At 42.9% G+C, this 25,847-nt stretch overlaps 1 long non-coding RNA gene and 1 pseudogene across 1 annotated transcript; both read right to left on the reverse strand.

Annotated features, from left to right (window-relative positions):
• Positions 1-3,125: 3,125 nt before the first annotated feature.
• LOC133098868 (uncharacterized) lies at positions 3,126-7,308 on the reverse strand. Its single transcript, XR_009702258.1, has 3 exons — positions 7,252-7,308; positions 3,288-3,399; positions 3,126-3,201 (listed from the first exon to the last, which is right to left on the reverse strand). It is a non-coding gene; the product is annotated as an uncharacterized LOC133098868 (long non-coding RNA).
• A 14,709-nt stretch (positions 7,309-22,017) lies between these two features.
• Positions 22,018-22,534, reverse strand: LOC133079301 (oligosaccharyltransferase complex subunit OSTC-like; annotated as a pseudogene).
• Positions 22,535-25,847: the final 3,313 nt, after the last annotated feature.

Raw genomic sequence — 25,847 nt, forward strand, 5'->3', positions numbered from 1 at the left:
GTATGGCAAAGAAAATTGAGATATGATACATGGCACTAACCTATCAGAAAAAAGAACATATAAACAGAAGAAGGAAGATGTAATATGTCATCTGCAAATTGTGACATTTTTATTTCTTCCTTTCCAATTTGGGTTTTGTTTTGTTTTGTTTGCCTAATTGTTTGGCTAGGACTTCCAGTACTATGTTGACTAAAAAGTGGCAAGAGTGGACACACTTGTCTTGTTCCTGATCTTAGAGGAGAAGCTTTCAGCTTTCACCATTAAGTATGATGTTAGCTGTGGGCCTGTCATATATGGCCTTTACTATGTTGAGGTACATTCCCTCTATACCCACTTTGTTGAGAGTTTTTATCATAAACGGATGTTGAAATTTGTCAAATGCTTTCCTTCAATGGGATGATCATATGATTTCTATCCTTCATAGTGTTAATGTGGTGTATCACATTGACTGATTTGTGGATCCCTGGAATACATCCCCCTTTATCATGGCGTATGATCCTTTTAATGTATTATTGAATTCAGTTTGCTAATATTTTGTTGAGGATTTTTGCATCTATGTTCATCAAGTATATTGGCCGGTAATTTTCCTTTCTTGTGGCACCCTTAATCCTGGTTTTGGTATCAGGGTAATGCTGGCCTCGTAAAATGAGCTTGGAAGAGTTCCTCCTCTTCTATTTTTGAAAGAATTTGAGAAGGATTGGTATTAATTCTTTGAATGCTTGGTAGAATTCACCAATGAAGCTGTCTGGTCTTGGACTTTTGTTTGTTGGGAGAATTTTGATTACTCCTTACCAGTAATTGGTCTGTTCAGACTTTTTATTTCATCAAGGTTCAGTCTTAGTAGGTTGTATGTTTCTGGGAATTTACTCATTTCTTCTAGGCTGTCCAATTTGTTAGTGTATAATTGTTCATAGTAGTCTCTTATGATCCTTTGCATTTCTGTGGCACCAGTTTAACATCTCCTCTTTCATTTATGATTTTATTTATTTGAGTCCTTTCTCTTTTTTTCTTGGTGAGTCTAGCTAAAGGTTTGTCAACATTGTTTATCTTTTCAAAGAACCAGGTCTTAGTTTCATTGATCTTCTCTACTTTTTTCTTTTTCCTTTTTTTTTTCAGTCTCTATTTATTTTCACTCTAATCTTATTTTCTTCCTACTACTAGCTTTGGGCTTCATTTGTTCTTTTTATTCTAGTTCCTTGAGGTGTAAAATTAGGTTGTTTATTTGAGACTTTTATTGTTTCTTGAGGTAGGCATTTATTGCTATGAACTTCCCTCTTAGAACTATTTTTGCTGCATCCTATAAATTTTGATATGTTACATTCCTGATTTTCATCTGTCTCAGGGATTTTAAAATTTTTCTTTAGATTTCTTCTTTGATCCATTTGTTGTTCAGTAGCATGTTGCTTAATCTCCACATATTTGTGAATTATCCAGTTTTCTTCATAAAATCAATTTCTAGTTTTATACCATTGTGGTCAGAAAAGATGCTTGATATGATTTCAATCCTCTTAAATTTATTGACTTATTCTGTGACCCAACATATTATCTATCTTGAAAAATAGATAGAGAAGAATGTACATGCACATGAGAAGAATATATTCTGTTGCTTTTGGATGGAATGTTCTGTAAATATCTGTTAAGTCCATTTGGTCTAACATGTCATTTAAGACCAATGTTGCCTTATTGATTTTTTGTCTGGATGATCTATCCATTGATTTAAGTGGGTTATTAAAGTCCCCTACTATTATTGTATTGCTATGTATTTCTCCTTTTAGATTTGTTAGCATTTGCTATATATATTTAGGTTCTCCTATGCTGGTGTATAAATATTTACAAGTGTTATAAATTCTTGTTGGATTTACTCCTTTATCATTATGTAATGCCCTTCTTTGTCTTTTAGTCTTTGTTTTAAAGTCTGTTTTGTCTGATATAAGTATAGCGACTCCAGCTTTCTTTTGGTTTCCATTTGCACGGACTATTCCATCCCTTCACTTTCAGTCTGTGTGTCCTTACATCTAAAGTGAGTCTTTTGTAGACAGCATATAGGTCAGTCTTTTTTTTTTATCCATTCAGCCACTCTATGTCTTTTGATTGGAGAATATAGTCCAGTTATATAGATATTTAAAGTAATTACTGATAGGTATGTGCTTATTGCCATTTTGTTAATTGTCTTCTGGCTGTTTTTGTAGTCCCTGTCTGTTCCTTTCTTCTCTTGCTCTCTTCCTTTGTCGTTTGATGACTTGCTTTAGTGGTATGCTTATATTCCGTTCTCTTTCTCTTTTCTGTATTTACTATAGGTTTTTGTTTTGTGGTTACCATGAGGTTTACATATAACAACTTACATCTATAACAGTATATTTTACGTTGATAACAACTTAAGTTTTCTGTCATCCCTATTTATAAGAATGCCAGTTATAGTGGATTATGGGCCACCCTACTCTTAATCTTAATCAATTACATCTGCAATGAATGACTCTATTTCCAAATAAGATCACATTCCAAGGTGCAAGGAGCTAGAACTTCAACATATGGATTTGGAGGGGACACAATTCAACCCATAAGACCATCCACTTCTCTCATGTGATTCTGAGATCACCAAACAACCTTCTGGTTACTAGCATGGTTCCCCAGGTACACAGGATTTAGCAGTGAGGGTCCTGGAGAACAAACAGGAGTCTCCTGATCACTGGAGACGAATTTCCCCATTGTGAACTGGCATTCTGTTCAAGAGACTTCAGTGAGTCTGGCTAGCATGAATCAGTCCCTGAGAACCTCGTCACTCTAGTTGCACTGACAATGTGAGTTTTGGGGACTACACAACTGTGATTATCTCATTAGGCCTGTTTGCAGAACTGGTTGGCTTCTCTCTCTGATATTATTGTGTTCTCTCTATATCTACAAGAGGGAGCTCCATCTCAGGGTTTAGAAAAACAGCTCTTGAAGCCAGGAGATATGCCTAGTGCATATCCCTTACAAGCCCTATTTCCAAGCAATCTCCACACCAAACCTAAGGTTCCAGGCCTAACATCCTCAAAACTGAAGAACATCACACTGTGTGCCCTCATTTAAAAGGGGATAGAGGTACCTGAGTTGCAGGCAGGTATTCCCAGATATTTTGCCAAAGATGGTCCATCTTTCCCTGGCCACATCTTCCGTGAACAACAGGCATTTTGAAAAGGGGTACACTTCTGAGAGCTAGTCCTGCAGATCAGGGTAAATACATTTATCAACCCAGGAAAATACCCACCTGCCTTTACTATGCTCTCTGGCAGGATAGCCCCCAATACCTTTTTTATCTGGGAAGCTCCACCAAGAAGGAAGGTCTTGACTTCAACTTAAATATTCTTCCTTGCCATATCCTTTTCTGGTACCATCAAATATCTTTCAAGTGCTGTGTCCCTGGAAAGAATACAGGACTTAAATGGAGGTTCTTAGAAGCCCAGATATTGTCACAAACTAGGAAAACTGTTTTCTTATATTAGCTTAGACATTTTATCAATTAACTTCCTTGTTCTATCCGTAGAAAAGGATATAATAAAAATGGCCTTAAAATGGCTCAGTTATGGTTGGTTAACTATATAACATGAACTCTGTGGGCCATTAGCACTAACTCTAAGCTTGAGAGTTTTAGATCCAGGCCAGGTTTCTTTAAAACTCAAGCCACACATCCAAAACTTGAGTGCAAGGAGATTTCCAAACCCTGGTGGTTGACCCAGAAATTTAATCCAACAAAATTTTAATATAGTAGAAGCCCTCTTAACGAAACACTGCTTAACTAACTAACTGGATTAACCTTCACTCTCTATCCCTCTCTAACCCCCACTGATGCCAGGTGCACTGAATGCTAGGTGACTACTCTTTAAAACAGTATTTTTCGAACTGTAGGTCTTCATAGCAATTTACTGGGTTGAAATAAATTCACTGGGTCATGACTAACATTTTTTAAATGAAACATTACAGAACAGTTGAATTGCATCCTTAGAATCAGTTATTTATTCTAAAATGTGTTGATGTCTATTACATAAAATAATGATATGAGTGCAAAAGAAAAAAACTCAAAACAAATAAATAAACCGGACATGAAAAATGATATAAAAATGAAGTTGAATGATTTCTGAAAAGACTCTATAAAGGCAGGTCACTAAAAAATAAATAATAAAAATTGATGTCAAATTAGTTGTGAACTAGAAAACGGTAAAAGATGAAGAAAAAAATTGTAAAGCCTAAAAAACTCCCCACTTATAATTGTTTTACAAGTGTCTTTATGTTCTCTCTCCACTACAGAAAAACAGAGGCTAGAAATCCTAAACGCAATGAATCAACAGTGGGACTAGGGCTTCCCTGGTGGCGCAGTGGTTAAGAATCTGCCTGTCAATTCAGGGGACATGGGTTCGAGCCCTGGCCGGGGAAGATGCCACATGCTGCAGAGCAACTAAGCCCGTGGGCCACAATTACTGAGCCTGCACTCTAGAGCCCGTGAGCCACAACTACTGAAGCCCGTGCGCCTAGAGCCCATGTTCCGTGACAAGAGAAGCCACTGCAACGAAAAGCCCACGCACCGCAATGAAGATTAGCCCCCGCTCACCGCAACTAGAGAAAGCCCACGCACAGCAGCAAGGACCCAACGCAGCCAAAAATAAATAAATAAATTTATTTTTTTTTTAAAAAGTGGGACTAACGCAAGAAAAAACTATGAGTAAGTTTAATCAGAGGACCCACAGTGAGCCCAACACCTCAAGACTGGGGAATGAATGTATATACTTTAAGTAAAAATAAAAAGTTTAAGGTTTAAGGTGTTTTCTAAGCCTCAATCATATCTAATAAAAGGACTTATATATTTTTAAATTTTGGCCAGTCCTTGGAATATGGTGGAATAGGACTTGACCATTATAAACTCACTGCCCCTATCAAGTAAGGAATCACAAAGCATACCCTTAATGTATCAGAGAATATAATAAGATAACATAATTAGGGCAAAGTATGGAAAAAATAATAGTTTCACATCAGGAAGGACTACCCACTTATAAGTTAAAGATTTGTAATCGGCCCAGATAACTAGTTTTCTGTGAAACTTTTCCTGTCTCCTCCTTCTCACTGTGCTCTTGCCCCACTACAACTGGCTACTCCTTCGTGTCCCACTGGCTGCTGTAAGTTTGCCTGCCCATGGACGTATCAAAGCTCCTGTGATAATTCTCTATAACATCATTATTTATATATGCATGTCCATCAATGAGACCCTAACCTCCGGGAAGATAAGGACAAGGTCTTGACTGGTATTCCCAGCATCAGCACAGGGTGTGGCATTTGGTAGGTGCTTAGTAAATTTTTGTTGAATGAAAGAATAACTGTGCAAATAAATCAAGCTGATGTCCTCATTTTCAATAAAAGCAGAAGGTAACTCTGTTTGAAGTAAATCACAAGTTTGAAATTTTTAAAAAAAGTGTTTTCCAACAGCATTTGCTCACTCACTTCATGTCTCTGGGTCACATTTTGGTAGTTCTCGCAATATTTCAAAGTTTTCCATTTTTATTATATTTGTCATGGTGATCTGTGATCAGTGATTTTTGATGTTACTACTGCAAAAGACTATGACTCACTGAAGGCTCAGATGATGGTTAGCATTTTTTAGCAATAAAGCATTTTTAATTAAAAAAAAAAGTGTTACAGTAATACAAGCAGAACGGCACTGGAGCATCTCTAAGCCAAAAAAGAAAATACTGGGAAGGTCAAAATTCACTAGACTGCTACAGCTTGGTTGAAATAACCATTAAGACCATTTTGCCTTGACTCTGGATTTAATATGAACCCTTCTATGATTTTCATTCCCTGCCTTGGATCTTGATCCTTCAAAGGAAGTGCCTAAATAGGCAAGACAAGTATTCTGGTCACTGAAAAGGAGATGTCTTTATACTTCAAACTAATAAGCTGATTTTCTAGCACGAATCAGAAAAGATTCACTGGTCTGAAAAAGAAGAAAAGAAAACTATTGCTTTAATTCTCAGAATTTTTTTCCCCTCCATCTCTAAGTATCCAAAATATGATCATTTGTATAACCTAAATTATATAAAGTACTTTTCCTAAGTAACACAGTAATACATACTCTGAAAAGTATGGAAAGGACTAAAAAGTATAAAGCAGGAGAAAAAGAACCACTCATAATTCTACTCCAGCAGAGCATCAACTCTATACTTTGTCATGTTCACTTCCAATTGTCTTTTTTACAGTTTTCTTTATATAATTGAAATTACTATAATGATACCTTTTTATGGTCCTAACAAGATAACTTTATCTATTAAGTTTTTTCTATTTACCCTGCCCCATGAAGAGTTTTCCTTTTTCATAACTTCAAATTTTCTAGAAAAATCTCTCTCTAGGTATCAGATAAATTTTATTAATTATTCAATCCACATTTATTGAACACAAGCTATGTGAAATGTATCAAACTGGTGTCAGAGTATACATAGAAATGACAGTATGTTTAAAGAACTTAAAAAGCAGGTTGAGGAAACAATCCACCTATATGTACACAAAGAAAACATGTCAAGCAACCCCCTGCTTAATGGATTAGGTGGCAAAATAATGGGGTGCATAAGAGGGGATACCCAGGGTAGCTTAGGAGAAAGGGGGCTCATGGCTCTGACAGATAAGACTAGATAAACTCTACATGAATCATTTCATTGAATCCTCCAGTCAACCTTGTAAGGTAAGTATTATTATTATCTCCATTTCACAGTGGTGGAAACTGCAGTGTAGGGAGATTAAGTAATTTGCCTCAAAGCATAGAGCTAGTTAGTAGGTGGAGCTGAGATTGAATCAAAGTCTTTCTCCAGAGCTGGACTCGGCACTGCCTTCTATGAGGTGTCCAAAAGCCCAGGTGAGTCAAAGAATAAGGGGAGACATCCAATCAAGTGTTAGCAGAAACGGAAGTATGAGCTTGTTACCTGGGGTTGGGAAGAGAGAGTAATAGGCAAGAAAGGAAAACAAATGCAATAAACATGACTATTCAATGATAGGCTTCCCAGGAGATCACCACGGGCAGGACAGGAAGGAAGGCAAGGTGTCTGGCCCATTCTTCAAAGATGCTTAGCACTTTGGTCCTACTGGAAGACAGGGCTTCCCAGGGGACCTCCTGGCTTTTTGACTTCGGACACAATGCCTCGCTTTCACCCCACCACTCGGTATAAGTTTGGGGAGACGGGTTCCTGGAACAAAGACATTCTTCTTCATGGATGCACACTCCGGCTCACATACCTCGGTACATGCTCGCATTCACACACCTTAACCTGGAAGTTTCCCCCGCACTTCTTCTGCCAGTTTCCCACTTGAGGACCACAGAAATGCAGACCTCACTCTCAGATATGGGAGCCCCTTGCAGAGGTTGGTTGGGGAATCGGAGGAGTCACACTGAACCCCGGGCCATCAGGCTCCCGCCATTCAGACTTGAGCACCAGAAAGCACCGCGCGGCCACACTCCAGCCTCACACCCGCGTTCGGGCATTAGTGCAGCTAAACCGGCCTCAAGGGCTGCGGGGCCTCCGCCAGCCGCCCCTCCTTCCGCGGCTTCGACGCTGACTTCCGCTCCCTTCCCCGGGCCGCGACGCCCCAGCTGTCCCCCAGGCCGCCCGGGAACGTGCGGGAAACAGGAGTTGGCGCTCCCCTCGACGTACGCAAGCGATCACCAGCCTCCTCGTACGACTTCCGCGGGCCCGGCCAGAATTCCGGGGGTGCAGGCGAGAGGGCGCGGCCAGGAACCCCCACCCCGAGCCCCGAGCCCCGCGCCCCGCCCCCCCGTGGCTCGCGTTCCCTACCCCCACCTTCGCTCCGCCTCCACCTCTCCCCTCCCCTTCCGGCTCTCCCTCTTTCCCAGCCCCACTCTCTTCCCACTCTTACTCCCTCCCTCTCCTTTCTTATCCTCCCCTCCCTCTCTCTTTGCCATGTCCCCTCCCCCTCCTTCTCTTCCCTCCTTCCTTCTTCCCTCCCCCGCGCCCTGCAGGGAAGGGGGTACCAGGCGGAGGTGAAGCCCACTTCCCTCCCCAGGGAGCTGGAAGCCGTGACACTTGAAGCCCTGGCCGCGCTGGCCGCCTGTGTCTCGGCGCTTCTGGACCCGGAATCGGCAAACACTGAGCCAGTGACACCCGCCAAATGGGTTAAAGACGAGCAAAGGGGTTTCGAGGAGGCTCTTTCGGTAAATCAAGTTTTCACACGAATGGCTCCTCCCTTAGGGTCAGGGAAGTAAGAGGCAACATTGCAACTCCTTAGAGAAAATGTTTGGACGCTCTCGGCCCTGAGGCATGGTGGAGAGTGGGAAAGATTTTAGGTGAAGGAGCAAAAGGCCCAGGTCAGGCCCAGCTCGCCTCTGTCCTGGCCCTCTTCAAGGGGATTTGAGCCCCTTGACGTCCCTGCAGGTGCCCTCCAGGCCCTCAAGGTGCTAGAACGATCGTCAGTGCCTTCCCCTGGTGATCCTCAAGGCTTCACTAGAAAACAGTATTTCAGATTGGGGGAGGGGATTACAACCCCAAATCCTAGGAATTTAGAGCCAACAGCCTGATTCGACCAAAAAACAAAGTGATGTGCTCAAGGGAAAAAAAAAAAAATTAGAAATACAGGAAGTTCGCCAGATCTGAAGTAAAAAGATTGACTTAAGCCCTGGCATTGCCTCAGGCTAGTTTTAGGCCTTGAATGAGTCACTGAAGCTCTTTGAGACCATTTCTTCATCTATAAAATGGAATAATCCCTACCCTCAGGGTTGTTGCGAGGAGAAACTGAGGTAATGCGTGTGATAATGTAAACTATAAAATTCCATACAAATGTAAGCTATTATATATTCTGAGATTTATGGCCCAATCTAAGGAGAAAAGGAAACAGGATAGCTTAACCCCAACTTCCAGCAAGACCACAGTGAAAGCCATATTTCCCAACACTGTTTTAGCAATACCCTGGAGGAGACTCCGGGGACCTGTGGGACTGTCACAAAATTCTTACAAAATTGTCTTTAACTGGGATACTTGTATTTCACCATCATTTTTTAAAAGCTTACCATCTGAGAAGAGGGAATGTTATGAATCAAAGATTGGGTGTCAAGATAGTGAAAATATAGTTGAGGATTAGGAAACATTCAGTTAAGCCAAATAAACCCTGTTGTTTCTTTGTTGTTTTACTACAGAATTCCTCAGAGCCTTTGGTATATTATGCTCCAGAAAAAAAAAAAAAACAAACCACTATTACTAATAGTTGTGCTAATGTTGATGGGATCCAAGTGTTTGCAGCTTGGCATCTTTGTCAGCCTTAAGCCTTTAACCAGAAAGACCCCCATCTTCCTGACAGTGGGCAATAACCAAAGCAGAGAGCAGTGCAGTGCAGAATCACGGGAACAGACTCTAGGGGCCACCACCTCGTATAGTGAGCCTCTACCACAGTGCCCCTGAGTTGGCTTTATAGGCCGGACGTGCCTGCCTCTACCCTGCAGACGCCTGACGCATTCAACAACCTTCACCCTCACTCTTCTCAGTCACCTCGCCTTTCACCCTCTTGGACCTCAGGAACCCTAATGTTTGTCAATGGTGAACGGACATGTGACCCTTCATGTTAGAAGGGCTTGCTGCCAGTGTCTTCTTATTTAGAGAAAACTGCCTCCATGAAGAGAGCCCCGTTTCTCCTCTAGGCCCTTGTCCATTCCGCTCCTGTTCCCAGCCAGGCCACGGTGGATTTTTCCTCATTGAGAGGGGAGACCCCACCTAGCCATTGGCTGAGGTCACTGACCTCATTGTGGCTCCGTAGATATTGTTGGTCAGGATGAGGCTAACTTGGGCGTTATGTTTTACTAAAAGAAAAATATTAAATAAATGATAATCCATATGGTTTGTGGATAAAGCAAAATCATGAGGGTTGTTCACAAATGGCTGTAGTTGAGGGAACGTTCATCCAGTGAATAACTCACCTGGCATCAAGGAGTGCCCCGAGGGTATGAGGGAGGCTGGGCATGGGAGTGGGGGACTGAGACGGGTGAGAGAAAGGGGAGGGAATCCTGTGTGTCCAGCCTGAGCCAGTGGGCCTTCCCTCACAGCATCACACCTCCACACTCTTCCTTGAGTGGAGCTTCCGCTGCACTTTAACACTAATAGTGAGAAAATCCTAACAGTTCTTGACCAGAAAACTCACTGGGGTTTTCAGCAGGAGGGCAGGAGTTTTCATGACACTGTATCCCACAGACAGAGCAGGAATTACCTTTGGATATTTGACTTCATGTGCTCAGAGGAGAGGGCCACAACTGTCACTCTGCAGCAATAAATTGCCAAATTAATTATCTACTAATGTCCCCTAAAAACTATCACTCTATTTCACTGTAACCTATTTATCAATAAAGACGTTCCCCCCCCCCCAAAAAAAGTCATTTGATATTTTCTCCAAGAAAATACCTCCAAATTGTCAGCAGTCTCCCGTGTGTCCTAATTATTGTGTCACTAACTGTGTTGGTTCCATTTCTTTTTTCCACAAAATGGGTCCCTCAGCGTTGGCTGATCATAGTTATCATTTTTTAATGTTCAACTCTGATGGATTCACAATGAGCTTCCCCAAAGCCGCTGGCCATTTGGGCCAAATGCCTCATCGCGAGATGAGTGTGAATTGAGTAATTCCGTCTCAGCCATTTGTGAACACCTCAGAGGAGAAAATGTCAGTAGCACATGACTGTGGTTGAAATAGTTATGAATTCGAATTCAGCTATACTCCTTCTAAGGATTATAACTGCATGATGTTAACCACCTATTACCTTTACATTTCATAGTTTGTACATAGTTTAATTTTTCTACCATAATTCTTGGCCTACCAACTATGGGTAATATAACACCAAAGGAACCAGAGATTTACTCTATAATAATAATAATTACAAAAACAATAATAGCTAACAGTTAACAAGTACTTACTATAGGCTAGGCCCAGTTCTGAGTGCTTTGTGTGTATTAACTCATTTAATCCAACAAAAACTCTATGAGATGGTTATTGTTATCCCCATTTTACAGATGAGAAACTGAGGCGCAGAGAGTTTTATTAAGGTTACATAGCTGGGCATCTGCCACGAGTCCATGCCCTTAAAACCGATGGCCCCTCCCAGAAGCAGCAGCATCTTCATTATCATAAAAAAATATTTATTGAATACTTACGACGGGCAAGTGAACAGCTTCACATGCATTCTCTCGTTTAATTCTCACACAAACACCATAAGGAAGTGCGATTATTCCCCATTTTATGGAAGAGAACACCGAGGATTACATAGTTGTGTGCCCAACTACTACGTGCCAGGGCAGGGACGGTGACTCTGTCAGACTCTTTACCATTGTGAGAGTTGCCTGTAAGGAAAGAATTCTGATCCTGGCAAAGCAGCAGGCCCTAAAGAAAGCCACTAGCATATCAGTAGGGAAATTTAAAATGCCCTGGAACACCCTCTGGAAAAATGGCAGATTCTATGGCTGGAGTAGCTGGGGCTGAAAATACGAAGAGACCGTGGGGCACAGAAAGTAAAGTACCGCTTAAAACACAGCAAAACACAAAAAAGGATGAGGGCATGCCAAAAGGACACAGGAGGAAATCTGAAAGAGCCCCTAATGTCCAAAAGTGGAACAATTTGAGCAATAAAATTAATAATAATAGTATTAGATTATAACTCAAAGAAAAAATAAAGATCCATGAGTCCATAGTGGTATAAATAAATGATTGAATTCATTAATAAATGAGTAGACGAGACGAACTGTCCTTACAGAAGGATTCCAAATTATAAATGTGGAAGGAATGAGGGAAATCAGAAATTACCTTTAAAGCCCCATAGTAGTAATTGCTGTAGGCAGGATCCACTGAGGAATGTGAAAAGTAGTAGGTGAAACTTTAAGGAGACACAGGATCTTTGTAGAGCCTCAACGCATCCACCCAAAGATACTAATTAATTACTGTGGTGTGTTTAACATATACCCACAAAGGTTTGATACTCCTTCCTCCAGAGAAGGAGCTTAATTTCTTTCCCCTTGAGTGTGGGCTGGATTTAGTGACATACTGGTAACAAGGTTATGGAAAAGAAAATTAGTAACTTTATAGTGGCAAAATCTGGCAGATACCACCTTAACCAAGTGACCAAGGTTCATATTGTCTGTAATATGTCATGCTCATATCATGAGCCCCCTGATACGATGTCATGAGAAAGGCACTTCCCCTTTGGGGTCTTCTTCCCAAATATTCATAACCCCAGTCTAGTCATGAGAAAACATCAAACCCAAGCCCAAATTGAAAGACATTCTACAAAACTGCTGACCAGTGCTCTTCAAAAGTGTCAAGGTTGTGAAAGACAAGGGAAGCCTGAGAAGCTGTCAGAGATTGGAGAAAACTAAGGAGACAGGACAAGTAAATCCTACGTGGTATCCTGGATTGGATTCTAGAACAGAAAAAGTCAGATATTAGCAGGAAAACTGGTGAAATCTGAACAAAATATAGTTAATAGTCCCCTGTCAATGCTAGTTTCTCAGTTTTGATAAGTGTATCATGATATGTAAGATATTAACAGTAGGGGAAGTTGGATGAAGGGCTGAAGGGACCCCTATGTGATGGCTTCAGGGAGGGGAGTGCCCAGAGGTTGAGGAGTGGGTCGAGGCTGTCGATAATCCCTTGCACCTGTAGGTTGCTTTGTGACTGTTAGTGCTTCCAGATGTTCTCTCCTCAGACTGGAACAACTCACCCAGTTTCAGGATTTTCTCTATTAGCTTTTGAAAGCTTGGAGGAAGATGTGTGGAAACAGGTAGCCAGATTAGGGAGTACAGAGTGGGCATGGAGACAGCTTGGCAAAAACTAAGAAAATCAGAATACAGTATGGACTTTAATTAATAATATATCATTATTGGTTCATTAATTGTAACAAATGTGCCATGCTAACAGAAGAGAGTAATAATAGGGGTAGTTGTTGGGGGGAGGTGAGGATAATATGGGAACTCTCTGTGCTATTTTCTCAATTTTTCTGGAAAATTTAAACTATTCTAAAAAAATAGAGCCTATTTAAAATGAAAACTTAAAAATCGCCCTGCCTGTGCTCCTAAGGTAAACAGAGCATGAAGATTCACCGAAGGTTCAGCAGAGCTGCCCTGGTTTGGCTCCAAGGACTTGTGACGGTGCCACAGGTGTGACTTGTGGTGTCCCATCACAGAGAGGATGGGACAAGTGGCAGAAAAACCACAGAGACGATAGATGGACGCGGAGGAGGGGACACAATTAGTCATAAGAAAACAGGAAAAGGAGGGCTGGTGGGAGAGTAAATGAAGGACACCCTGTGCTTCAGGCGATCTGTTTTACGTGGCTGCCCTGACCCATAATTCATCCCTCTTACCTGCTCCTCTTCCTCTTGCACCTGTTGCCTTTACTAGATACTCCGTTTGCCCCTTCAGATTCCCTCTCCACCCTTTTCCGCCCTGCTCTGTGCCCCAGGGGACTCCCCGCCTGTGGCCTCTCCGGGCCAGGTCACAGCCCCTCCCCACAGCTCTCACTGGGTTCTGGTGATCACCTCTCCTCTCGTCCCGTCCAGCCTAGGTGTGGGTGTGCTTCCCCACAGTGGGTAATTCTGGGGTCCTGCACCATTCCTTGCTGGTTTCCTTGAAGTCAGCCCACATCTTGGTAAATCCTCCCTTTATAAAACTCTCCTCAGTTACACAATTGAATGCATCATCTGTTTCCTGCTGAGACCACAACTGATATGTTTATTGTCTATTGTTTATCCTGCCCTTTAGAACAGAAACTCCAGGAGGGCAGAGATTTTGTATGCTTCCTTCACTGCTGTGAAGAAAATATTTGTTGAGTGAATGAGTGAGTGTTCATTTTATCCTTACTGTAACTACTAAGCTGCACATGGCTACGGAGCCCTTGAAATGCGGCTGGTGTGACTGAAAAACAATTTTAAATTTTATTTAATTCTAACAACCACACATGGCTAGTGGCTACAGTGCTGGTCTAAGGAGACTTCCTGAGCTCAAGGCAATTCTCTAACTACTGAGGTCCACTCTGCCCCAATACGGGTTGAACAAGAGTAACTTGTTCAGTTACTCAGTTACAGCAGTTACAGTACTCAGTTACAGCAAAGGCTGTCTCCTTTGCCCTGGGTAACTGCAGCGCTGGCCTTTCTGGCGTTCTCTCTAGGCTGGCAAACTTGGGAACGTAGGTCTTGCTTTTATACATTTACATTTTTATTTCCTTGCAAACTTTCTTTTCCTTGGATAATAGAGTTATAGTGTGCTCAACAAGCCCTTGCAAACTTGCAGCTTACAAAAGAGCTCTGGCCCCTAGCCAAGGGAGTCTCCAGCTGCTGACTGACCCTGCCTGGAAAGTCAACTTGGAAGAGATGCAAATGTCCTAATCCTCTTCCAAACCACTCTAAGTAGGTTTTATCCAGTGACCTGTAAAACCAAATTAGTAAAGGGACACTTTAATTCCAGCTCATTAGAGAGCTTCTAAAATCTTTGAGAAAGCCAACACAGCAAATTTCTGTGCTGGGGGGCTGAGAAACCCATCCCATTTTCAAAAGCAAAATGTCCTTGCTTTCCCATAGTTTCTCTTACATTATTCAGCATACAGAAAATATTTTCTGAGGCTTTCACAAGATCCCCAGTGAAGGTGGGAAGCAGTTCTCCAAAAGGAGACAAATATGGTGGCCCAGCAAGGTCAAGTGATTTTCCCCAAGTTCTGCCAAGTTTGATCCCAATTCTGGTCTCCTTACTCTCGTACAGGGAACATTTGCACTGTTCTGATTATTACCCAGGAGCTGGCTTATTGCACAATATCAGGAAATAGTCCATATGAAATCCTGGCCCACAGAGCGTACATGTTCTGCTTTTTATTCTGCAGCTTTTTTATAAAGTGTGTTTTCCTTTCCCATAATGTCATCTGGAAGCAATTCCTCCCAACAGCTGGATTTGCTTTCACAATTGGTAAACATGTAAAATGGAAGGCAGGGGAAGATGCTGAGTGTCACTAGAGAGCCTTTTCCCCACCCGCTTGGCTCACGTTCTGAGGCTTATCTTGGGTCTCTGCACAAGCCTCATCAAAACCGAGAATGTCTTCAAACAAGCGACCCACCCTGCACTCCCTCCTTCAGAGAGTCAGCATGTTCTTTGGGGGAGAAATTTTCTGAATACTTCTCAGATAAAATGGATCAGATGCAGACCAGATTCCAGCTGCCAGGATCTCTGTGCTACATGTGGGGGCCGGCAGAGCAGCATCCCCCCAAAGTTCCCACCGTCCCGGTACAGTCAGAATGTCTGGGGTCCCCCAGGGAGCCTGTCTGAGAGCAGAGTGTTCCCAGCGCTGTGGTCACCAAAGCCAATAAAGGGGAGACAAGAGCCCAAAGAGCGCTAAGTGGGTCATCAAAGAAGATATGAATGTCCCCCAAATGCGCTCGGCAGGAACATTTCCACGCAGACACAAGCAGAAAGGCAGGCCAGTGCTCTGGAATGGCCTAGGCCCGGGGCACAGCTGTCATCTGGGTGTTGGCTCACACTTCTCCACTCTGTTCACCAGCATGTCTAGCTCTGGTCCAAGAGGTCCAGAGACACACTTAACGCTGAAATACCGCACTAGAGGACAAAGCTCAGGCTCCAGGCACTTCCTGCTCTCATGTAAGAAATGCTATTCTTTGGATCAAAGTTTCACATCTAGGGGAAATCAGCCTAGCATAAGGCTGAACTCTCAGAGGGAGCACTAGAGTATGCCAGTGACAAGGCAGCAGTACGAAGATGTAGGAGAGGGCCTGTGTGACCCGGCCCAGCTGCATGGATGACCTCAACTCGGTGCTGGCCAGTTTTGGGGTGGGTGAGGGGCTTCCTTCCAAGCACCACTAACCCTCTAGGTAGCCAGGGCCCCGAACCCCATGAAGGAGCTTCCCTGTGTTGTGGGCCTTTGACTGCAAAGTTCTCCCGGCAGCGATGGGCATCCCTTCCACTGAACACACAAAAGGAGAGTCAGGGGCAGTGCTCACCAGAGGACCCCGAGGAGGGCGGCTGCCTAGCCGCTCGGCACAAGCCGCAGAGGGAGCCCCTCTGCCTGGACCCTCAGTGTGTGGAGCGCTCCCCCCTCAGTTCTGTTTCCATCCTGGGGTCCCTCTTCTCTCTCTCTCCTCCAGCTTCCTCCTCTTCCTCCTCTAAGTGGAAGCTGTATCTTGTCTGGAGCCAGGGACAGAAACTGCATCATACATTTCCCCAAATCTCATAGTCTCATACCTGGAATTTTGAAAATCTGCGATTCTGGTTCCATGACAGGGCTGATACCTTCAAATCGTGGTCACTCTCGTCTGGTCACCTGAACTGCTCCAGAGGGGCCTCAGAGTATACTTGGAAAGAGTCACAGAAGCCTAGGACAGAGGGATGGGTGGTAAGAACAACCCACTGGTTAGTGCCGCAGAATGATCCTCTAGATTAAAGCAACAGAAGAGACGTAACAACCAAATGCAAGTGTGCACCTGGTTTGGATCCCGATTCAAACAAACCAATTATAAGAAGACATTTGGGGATAATCAGGAAGATTTGCATTTGGATTGGGTATGTCTACAGCCACACCACCTTGAATGTGCCTGATCTTGAATTTGGACTGGGTATTAGAAAATATTTAAGAATTTATTGTTAATTTTGATATGTGTGATAACGATGCTATGGTTATTCTATAAGAAAATGTCCTCATCTCTTCAAAAGCATATACTGCATATTCAGGGGTGAAATACAATGTCTGGGATTTATTTTAAAATACTTAAGGAAAGAAAAAACTGATGAAGCAAATTGGCGTTTTAGTCCATTTGGACTGCTGTAGCGAATACCATAGATGGGGTGGATTATAAACATTTATATCTCATATAAATGTTTTTATCTCATAGTTCTGGAGGCTGAAAGTCTAATATCAAGGTGCTGGCAGATTTGGTGTCTGATGAGAGCCCTCTTCCTGGTTTATAAATGACTGTCCTCTCACTTAACCTCACATTGTGGAAGAGGTGAGGGAGCTCTCTGGGTTCTCTTTTATAAGGGCACTAATCCCATTCATGAGGGCTCCACCCTCATGACCTAATCACCTCCCAAAGGCCCCACCTCCTAATGTCATCACAGTGGGGATTAGGTTTCAACACATGACTTGGGATGGAACACAAACATTCAGTCTATAGCATATAGCAAGGTGTTAATGTTTAAATTTAGATGATGGGTATATGGGAGTCTTTTTTTTTTTTTTTTTAGTAAAATGATTTTTAAGTTTTTAATGGTTGCATAGCAGTCTATCATATGGTGGAAGAGGAGTTTTTTTAAATTGTATTTTTTTAAATTAATTTTTAGAATTGAGATGTAATTGAAATATTACATTGTATAAGTTTAAGGTGTACAACTTGAGATTCTTTGTACTTTTATGAATGTTGAAAATTTTCTTATAATAAAAAGTTTAAAATAGAGACTATTTTATCGCAACAACTCACAGAACCAAACACCTGTTTACCAACCTTGATGGTGGCTGAATTCTGCACTAAGTTTCTTAATCTGATGGTCAAACCATGAGTCAGGTCTCAGGTATAATGGGGAGATGACAGAGAGGGGCCAGTGGAAGATGACCCTTATAAACTTTGACCAGGGGTTGTAGCACACCTCCCAGCTCGTCTACCTGGTCAGAAGTGGAGGGAGCTTGTCTCCCAGGACAAATGCAGCCTTCTTCGCTCCAGCTCCTGCTGGCTTTTAGGGCTGTGGTTTCCTTCCGTGTGTGTTGCATTGCTGCATGAGCAGTTTGGGGCCTGCAGGAGGGAAAGTAGGACACAGATCATATGCCACTGGAACCACAAAGTAAAGTTCTGGTTGTTCCAGCTTCAGATGGCTCTTGCTGCCCTCACTCCCAACATTCCACACTGTCCCATCAGTGTCCTGACTGTCATCCTGCGTTGACTCCCTCACAGACTTGTATTCAGGAATAATCTTCTGCCTGTCTCCTCTCCTCCAGGGGCAAGGGGGGTGAGGCCTCTACTTAGAAGAGTCAAAGCAGGCGTGACACTTATTCTCTTCCTAGCTCTGGCCCTTGCCACCTTCCCAGATTCTACCTTCCTATTCCATGTTAGTCTACAATCTTTAGCCTTAACCTGGTCTTGGGAAGGAGATGATTCTTTGCTAGTTTCTGATCTCCTCTTTCTGGCTGAAATACAGTCCTTTCTAGAAAACCATCTTTTTCCTCCTGCTCTGAAATATGCTGGATATTCTATTTTCCTTTAAGTCCTGAGTAAAAGGTAAGTGCATTTTCCTGGTGCCGGGCCACGCCTGGTCCTTTCTCGGTCCCCGCCCCAGACCCAGCCCTCCTGAGTGGAAAAAGGCCTGCCCGTGTAGAGGTGGTGCCTAGAGAGTGCTGTTGCCGAGAACCTGCCCAAGCTGTTGCCAACACATGTTATAAAGAAGACTACTCTCACAGAAACAAAAAATACATTTGAAAAATCCTAATTCTACTTCGTGAGACTCAATATGTGATATTCCTACAACATTTTAAATAGGTTCTCTCATTTTCCTTTTTTCCTTTCTAGTGGTTTCCATCTTTGTCTCAATTATAATAAGTTCACGAGAACTTACACACTTTCATTTTTCAAATTTCTGCTCGTTTTTAGTGAATAATAAGGGTACTGACACTACACAAACGGGGCTGGTGTGACATCACGCAATAGCTCAGACACTTCACTTGTTGGTGGGTACATGAAAGTCCAAATTCAGTCTACAAAAGGTGATTGGGGAAGGTCAGTGGATAAAGTTGTAAGCCATTCAAAGCCAAATATACAAAAGTTGAAAATGTTCCCCCATTTTCAGCCCAGCCCCAACTAGAATGTAAGCACCTTGCAGGCAGGAATGTTGTCCATTTTGTACAGAGCAGTATCCCAGTGTCTAGAACAGGGTCTGCCACATGGTAGATGCTTAATACTTACTGGATGCATGAACGATCTGTGCTTTGGAATTCTTGTAGCCACCTGTCACATGCTACCATTACTATTACTATTATGTCATCATAATTCAAGATGGAAAGTTTCTCAGAAGCAGAAGTAAATCTTTCTGTTTCATAACACCTACATCATCCATAATTAGGATTCAATAACTGTCTATTGAACAGATAGAAATATGTTCTATTGGGAACTAGCTAGTGATTAAATAATTTAAAAACAAAATCCCACATAGGTCATGAGAAAAGCCATGGGCCATGCTATAGAAATGAACAGTTGCTGGAGCCCCAGAAGTTTCTAACATACTCTGTGGCAGGGAAGTACATTTCCTGCCCCAGAAATCTGGCGAAAGAATTCACTCGAGGATTTAAGTCTCAGAAAAAAAGACCAAGGGAAGGAAGCAGAGAAGGGGAGGTCTTTTCCAGGGCCGATAGATTAAGGGTATTTAGATACCACTTAAGAAAGGAACCAGATGCCAGCCAGGTTTGTGCTTCAGTTTAACCACATTCCCTGCAAAACTTGCTTATGGGAAGATCAGAAGCTCTGGCGATCATTACTGAAGAGGATTCAGAGAAATTATCGCCTACTCCCAGTTGAAGAGAGAACAAGTCCTGGTCTTTTTTTGGTGTCAACCTCTACTGAAATGTGCTGTTGTCAAATCAAAAAGGGGACAGATCTGGAATTTTACAACTCTGATGAAAGTGAAATAAAAGGAAATCTGTATCATCTTGATCAAAGTGTGTGCCACCTGAGTCGGCTCCCTGTCTCGTCCCTTGGCCTTGGTGACTCTCCTGTGCTGGAGGTTAAGGATTTGTTAAAGAAGATGGGTTTTGATTAAGTGTCACATTTAGTGTGATGTGACATGCTCTTTATCATTGCAAGGGAAGGTTGGGGGCCAGGAGGAGCTTTATAGCTAGTTCCCTATATAAATTAGGAGTCTTGGGGAATGGGTGCTTTGCAGTTGGCCTTGATCTTTCTATGGCCCAGTAAATGTGTGTATGTGAGAGCGTGCACACATGTGTGTGCGTGCATGCATGTGTGTGTGTGTGTTTGGAGAGATGGCAGAAAAGTCAGTTTCCAGGTGCCTGCACTAATAGGCTGGTTACCCCTCTTGGAGTTTGACTTGCAATTGTAACACAAGGCTCCAGCTCTAAATTTGTCCACGTTCTTGATGTACCGGGCAAAGGTCTTCCGTGCCTTTCCTCCTTTGGAATTTCAGTGTTGCTTAGGGAAATCTCAAAGCCTTCACTCATCCCTCTTGGGGACCATGGCATGAATTTGAAGATGGAGAAGCAGGAGGAAGGATTCCAAGTGCTGCATGCCATTTCTAACCAGAGGCCATGGGTAATGGCTCCCCCAGTTTCACCTACAAAAAGGAGAGTAGGCAGAGCTAAAGCTGCCTCCCTCCAAATCTAAGATTGTGCAACACACCTTCAGATTCTGATTCTGCTTAGTATGGAGCAGTGAGAACACAAAGAAAATGGAGGCACAGAAAATCCTCAGACTGATGGAGAGTGCTCATGAGGTGGGGGAGACAGGGGGTGGGGATCTAGGAAAATCTCCCGGAAGGGGCCACTCCCACCCAAAGGCACTCCACCTCCAGATTCATCTTCCTAAAATATTACTGGCATCAAGTACCTTCCCTGCTCAGAACCCGTTCCATAGTCCTTCGCTTCCCTCCCATTGTCTATGAAAGAAAATCCACACCTCTTATCCTGGTATTTGATGTCACACACCCTGGGTACCACCAAATCGGTCTACTCACTGCTTCCCAAATGATTTCCTTGCTCCTATCTTCCAGCATTTTTGCTCATGTTGCTCCCCTACCTGGTCGTCTTCCCTGTTTCTCCTATGGAAAGCCTGCCCATCTTCCAAGGCTTGGCAAAAGCCCTTCCTGTTTTATGAAGGAGTCACAGCCACCTGGGAGAACTCCTTTGTTTTTATTCCAAAAATATGAATGGAGGGCCTGCTAGATGCCCACAATTGCTCTAGGCACCTGGAATAAGTCAGAGAACAAAATAAAGATGCCTGCCTTCAAGGAGCTTGCCCTATAGTAGTCAGGGGGGAAATGTGCAGCAAACACTAAAGATAATGCATAAGTAGTATTACTTGCTTAGTGGCTGACAGTTGCTATGGAAAAAAAGAACAAAATAGAGCAGGGAAAGGGAGATAGGAGTCCCTGCAGTTTGGGGGCAGGGGGCCAGCTGCAGTATTACAGGATGGTCACAGAAGGTCTCACTGCGATGGAGGAAGACTCGAGGGAGGAGAGAAGTTAGCTAGGGAGACACCACAAGGGAGGGTTCTAGGCAATGGGCACATCTAGGGTGAAGGCCCCCAGGCAGGGCCACCCAGTCTTCAGGAGGGATGGAGGGCCCCTGCTTCCTCTACACTTTCGAGGTGGTTCTGCAGGCCATATGGCTCTGGAAGAGTGTCTGTAGACAAAGGAAATGTAGGAAAATCCATAATGTCAAATATTGAACAGAAAGGCCCGCAGTGTTTGTTGTGGCCAATTCTGCATTAAGGAAGGAGACAGCAAAGCGATGGAGAGGTGCTTCAGTTTTCATTGATATGTTCAAAGGTAATTTTTTTTTTTAATTCGAAAAAAATTATTTCTGCTCCTTTCTTACTGTTGAGGAAACAGTCTTAGATACACGTCTGAAGTCATGTACTATCACACACTGTTTAAAGGCAAAGCACTATAGGTAAAGTTGATCAGCCATCCAGGGTTCTCAGCATGTGGGATCTTGCTTCCTGATTTTACCTTAATTTCTGAAAATCAGAAATGGCATCTCCAAAAAACGTTAAGGGCATCGTAAGAAAGATCATTGTATATAGTAGCATAGTTGTAGAAGTGGAGCATATTTTCTTTAAGAAACAAAAAACTAAGAAGAACATGCCAGTTAACATCTTCAGTATGTCACCATAGGTCAGCAGGACAAAAATACCGTGATAAGCTTATCTCTTCCATACGCAGAAAGCACTCTAGTCCAAGCTTTAATGCTTCCTATCTTTTCACAGATGCTTCTTTTTCTGCTGCTTTTCATTCTTTCCCACATTTCATGTTAGAGGATTGATACACCCTTTAAAACTTCATTAACAGGAGCAAATCCATTATCCACTGATTTCTTCTCAAAAGGCAGGCTAACATTCAGAGAGCCCAGCAGTTTCATTCTCATGAATACTCTAGCCATGAAAAACTCAATAGGACACAAATCCAACGAATAGAACAAGAAATCTATTGAGTTTTGGAATGTTTGCTGCATTGGATCGGCCCAGGATTATGAAACCTAAACCCCCCATTGTAAACAGGAAGCTGGCTGCAGTCCTTCATAGTATATTGTCCATTTGCTCTGTAGGCCAAGGAAGTTGCAGGCCTCCGAGGCCCATGTTCATCAGTCACAGAGCCAACACTGGGAGGTTCCACAGTGATGTCATCAATTAATCCTCTGGTGATGAGACGTAAAATACCAGCGCGCAGGCCGCCGTGGCCAGGCACCCAGGGCGGCTTCTTTAGCTCAAGTTGGGACGTCGGAGTACTAAGCATGGGACTCAGGACAAAGTCTCCATGTTTTTGGCAGCAGAAGCAGCTCTCAAACCCTACACACCACCCAAAACCAGCTAAGATAATTTTTAAAAGACACTAAAATTATAAACGTATTAACTGGCAATTGCTTCTTGATAACAAATACATTCGTGAAATTGCAAGCAACCCTTCATTACACAGTCACTTGCTGTCTCCTTGATCCATCGCTGACTCACCAGTTCCCCTGCAGTTTGGCTGGGGTCCTCATCACAGACACTGCTCTGAGCCTTTCTAATACCATCTCCTAGGGACACTCTTCCAGCCCCACTTGCACTTGGAGGTAATCCGGCGTTGTGATGGAGTCTGGAGCGGAGTCCCTGAGTCTTCACTTCCTTCCTCTACGTCTTTGGGCAACTCAGCCTGTCTGTGCCTCAGTTCACACATCTATAAAAAGGGGTTTATCCTAGCATTGTCCTGCAGCTCACTTGAGATAATCCACACAAAGCACAGGGCTGGGGCCTGGCACACAGTCAAGCCACACGAGTGCTCAGCGCTGTAACTGGCCTCTCGCCTGGGCTTCATGCCTCCTGTTACAGCTTTCTTCCTCTTTCTGCTGGAACCACTCAGACTTCACAGCCCCTTCTCTCTTTATCACGTTCCTGCCCACCCCATGAGTGCTGAGGTTTCCCAGGCTCTCTCTGCCCAAACTTCCTACGTGGCCTCTTCACAACCATAGCAGTGGCTTCAGTTCCCTCCCTCCCCATATATGTTGGTGGCCACCACCTGATTTCTCTATCCCAGCCCCTCGCCTGCCCTCCAGACTGGAGTATTCCTGTGGACCAAGCACCTGTCTCGCAGTCCACTCAATCCAAACCTGTTTCAGACTGCCCTTGCCTCCAACTCCACAGCACCAGCCCCCCACCTTCTCCAATCCCTGTCTGTCTTTTCCACTCCCTCTCTCCCATCCTGTCATTCATTCATTTAATCCTCAACGCTCTGGAGCATTCACAAGGTTAAGAAAGATCTTTACAAAGTGGTCCCTACTCTCAGGGATCTCCCAGGTCAGGGGCAGATAATTACAATGCAAAGAAGAAAGAGGTTTGACAGCAGGAAGCACAGGACTTAGGAGAGAGGGCAGGAGGGGGCCTATCTAGTCTCTGGGGTCAGGGCTGACGTCTCTTAAGAGGGCATGTTCAGCAGGAACAGACTTGAATAAATTTTCATCTAGGAGCAGGGCAAGGGTGTGAGGGAAGGCCTCTTAATCTATTGCTTATTACCTGAGGGAAGAAATAAGGAGACCTCCAGGCCCTAGTCACTCTCACCTGAGGAGACTCTGTCCTACTTCGGAACAGGCATTTATTATTATTATTATTTTTGGTCGTGCCCCATGGCATGCCGGATCTTAGTTCCCCAACCAGGGATCAAACCCATGCCCGCTGCAGTGGAAGTGCAGAGTCCTAACCACTGGACCGCCAGGGAAGTCCTAGAACAGGCATTTAAATGCATGTCTATCCCACAGGAAACAAGTATATTGCTGTTTCTGAGAGACCTCTTATCATTTCGCTTTTAAAAATTATATAGCTACCAAAAAAAGAATTTAACATTTATTACCTATGAATTTCTCTCAAAGGTCATGAATAGTCAGAAACACTTGGATATGAGAGAAATTTAACCTACAAATTGATCTCAAATTTAATGACATTTTTATGAAATCAAAGGTAACGATGAAAGGAGCTGACATAATTTACATTTAATCCTCAATGCTCTGGAGCATTCACAAGGTTAAGAAAGGTCTTTCCAAAGTGGTCCCTACTCTCAGGGAGAGTAGCCAGTGCAATAAAAATCTGTAAATTTTAATTTTGCACTTTTCTTCTTATCTTTTTGAGTCCATGCTTTCCCCACCCCCGCTCCTCCAGATTTCAAGGGTTTTAGTAAGACCTTGGCACATTTGTAGCCCTGGTGATAAACTTAGGGAATACATGGGTCATCAAAGACAAGCCCACATCAGCCAGGACAGAAAGGACAGTTGGCTTTATGCTCTCCCCAGAGGTGACAGTTTTCAGTGCTGGTTCCATTCCACCCAGAATGGTGACATTAGGCACCTAAACACAGACTGGCAGGGGTGTAGGGGACCCGGGGGAAACAGAGGGCAGCACCTTCTGAAACTGAGTGGAAGGCACAAGGCTGATTTTTAAAACATTCCCTCCTTTACCAAAGTAATATAGCCTCATTAAATAAAATTTGGATAACATGGGAAAGTACATTAAAGAAATTTTATCCCACCTGGACCTGTTAGCCAAACACAAGCATTGCTCACTTTTTTATCTTCTGGTGACTTTCTCTGCAAAGAGTTGTTCCTTTTTTTTTTTTTAATGTAGTGGTAATTGTGCCTACTATTTCATATCCTGTTTTTCCTACTTACTGTATTGTGTTTCCTTCTGTCATTACTCACTTCAGTTTACTGTAAGGAGTCCATAAAATGTTATCATGGGATTTATCAGTTTTCTTAACCATTGCCCTATAGTCAAACATTTAAATCGCTTTCAATGTTTTGCTATTATACATGTTTTTTTGTTATTTTCAGTGGTATTGCAACTTAAACCTTTTTTGACACTTAGGATTGTTTCTTAAGATAGATCTCAGAAGTGGAATTATTGAGTTAACAAATATGAATATTTCTAAGAGTTCAAATCCATATTGCTGAATTGTTCCCCAGAGAGGACTGTATTAATGTACACTGCCTCTAGCAATACATGAAAATTCCAGCTACCTGATGGCTTCAACTGCATGGCTATTATCACTAATTTTTTTTCTTCTGCTAACTTAATAGGTAGAAAGTGAGCTTATTTCTTATGGAAACTTTATAATGTGGTTTATCATACATTCAGAGAAGTATACAAATCATGAGTGAATGTTCACAAAGTGAACACCCCCTAAGTAACCAGCACCCTGATCATGAAACTGAACATTACCAGAAGCCCAGAAGCCCCTGTTGTGCCCTGTTCACCCTCCTCTACCCCACACAAGGGTAATTGCTATCCTGACTTCTCACACTGTAGGTTAGTGTTGGAAAGTGGCATTATTAAGAATTTTCATTTCCTTGATGACTAGAGGAGTTAACACATTTTTCCATGTGTTAGTTGATGAACTGTAGTTCCTCTTTTGTAAATTGTCTTTTCAAGTTCTTTGATGAACTGTAGTTCCTCTTTTGTAAATTGTCTTTTCAAGTTCTTTGTCCAGGAAATGGTTGACTCTTAAGCAATCTCCTAATGTGAGTTTGGCTAAGGTTGGACTGTAGTCATCATTACATTGTTCAAAAATGAAGTGTGTGTCTGTGTGTGTGTTTATGCTCCCATGATCTCACTCTGA

This window comes from Eubalaena glacialis, chromosome 1 (genome assembly GCF_028564815.1).
Source record: "Eubalaena glacialis isolate mEubGla1 chromosome 1, mEubGla1.1.hap2.+ XY, whole genome shotgun sequence".
In the NCBI taxonomy this organism is placed as follows: Eukaryota; Metazoa; Chordata; class Mammalia; order Artiodactyla; family Balaenidae; genus Eubalaena; species Eubalaena glacialis.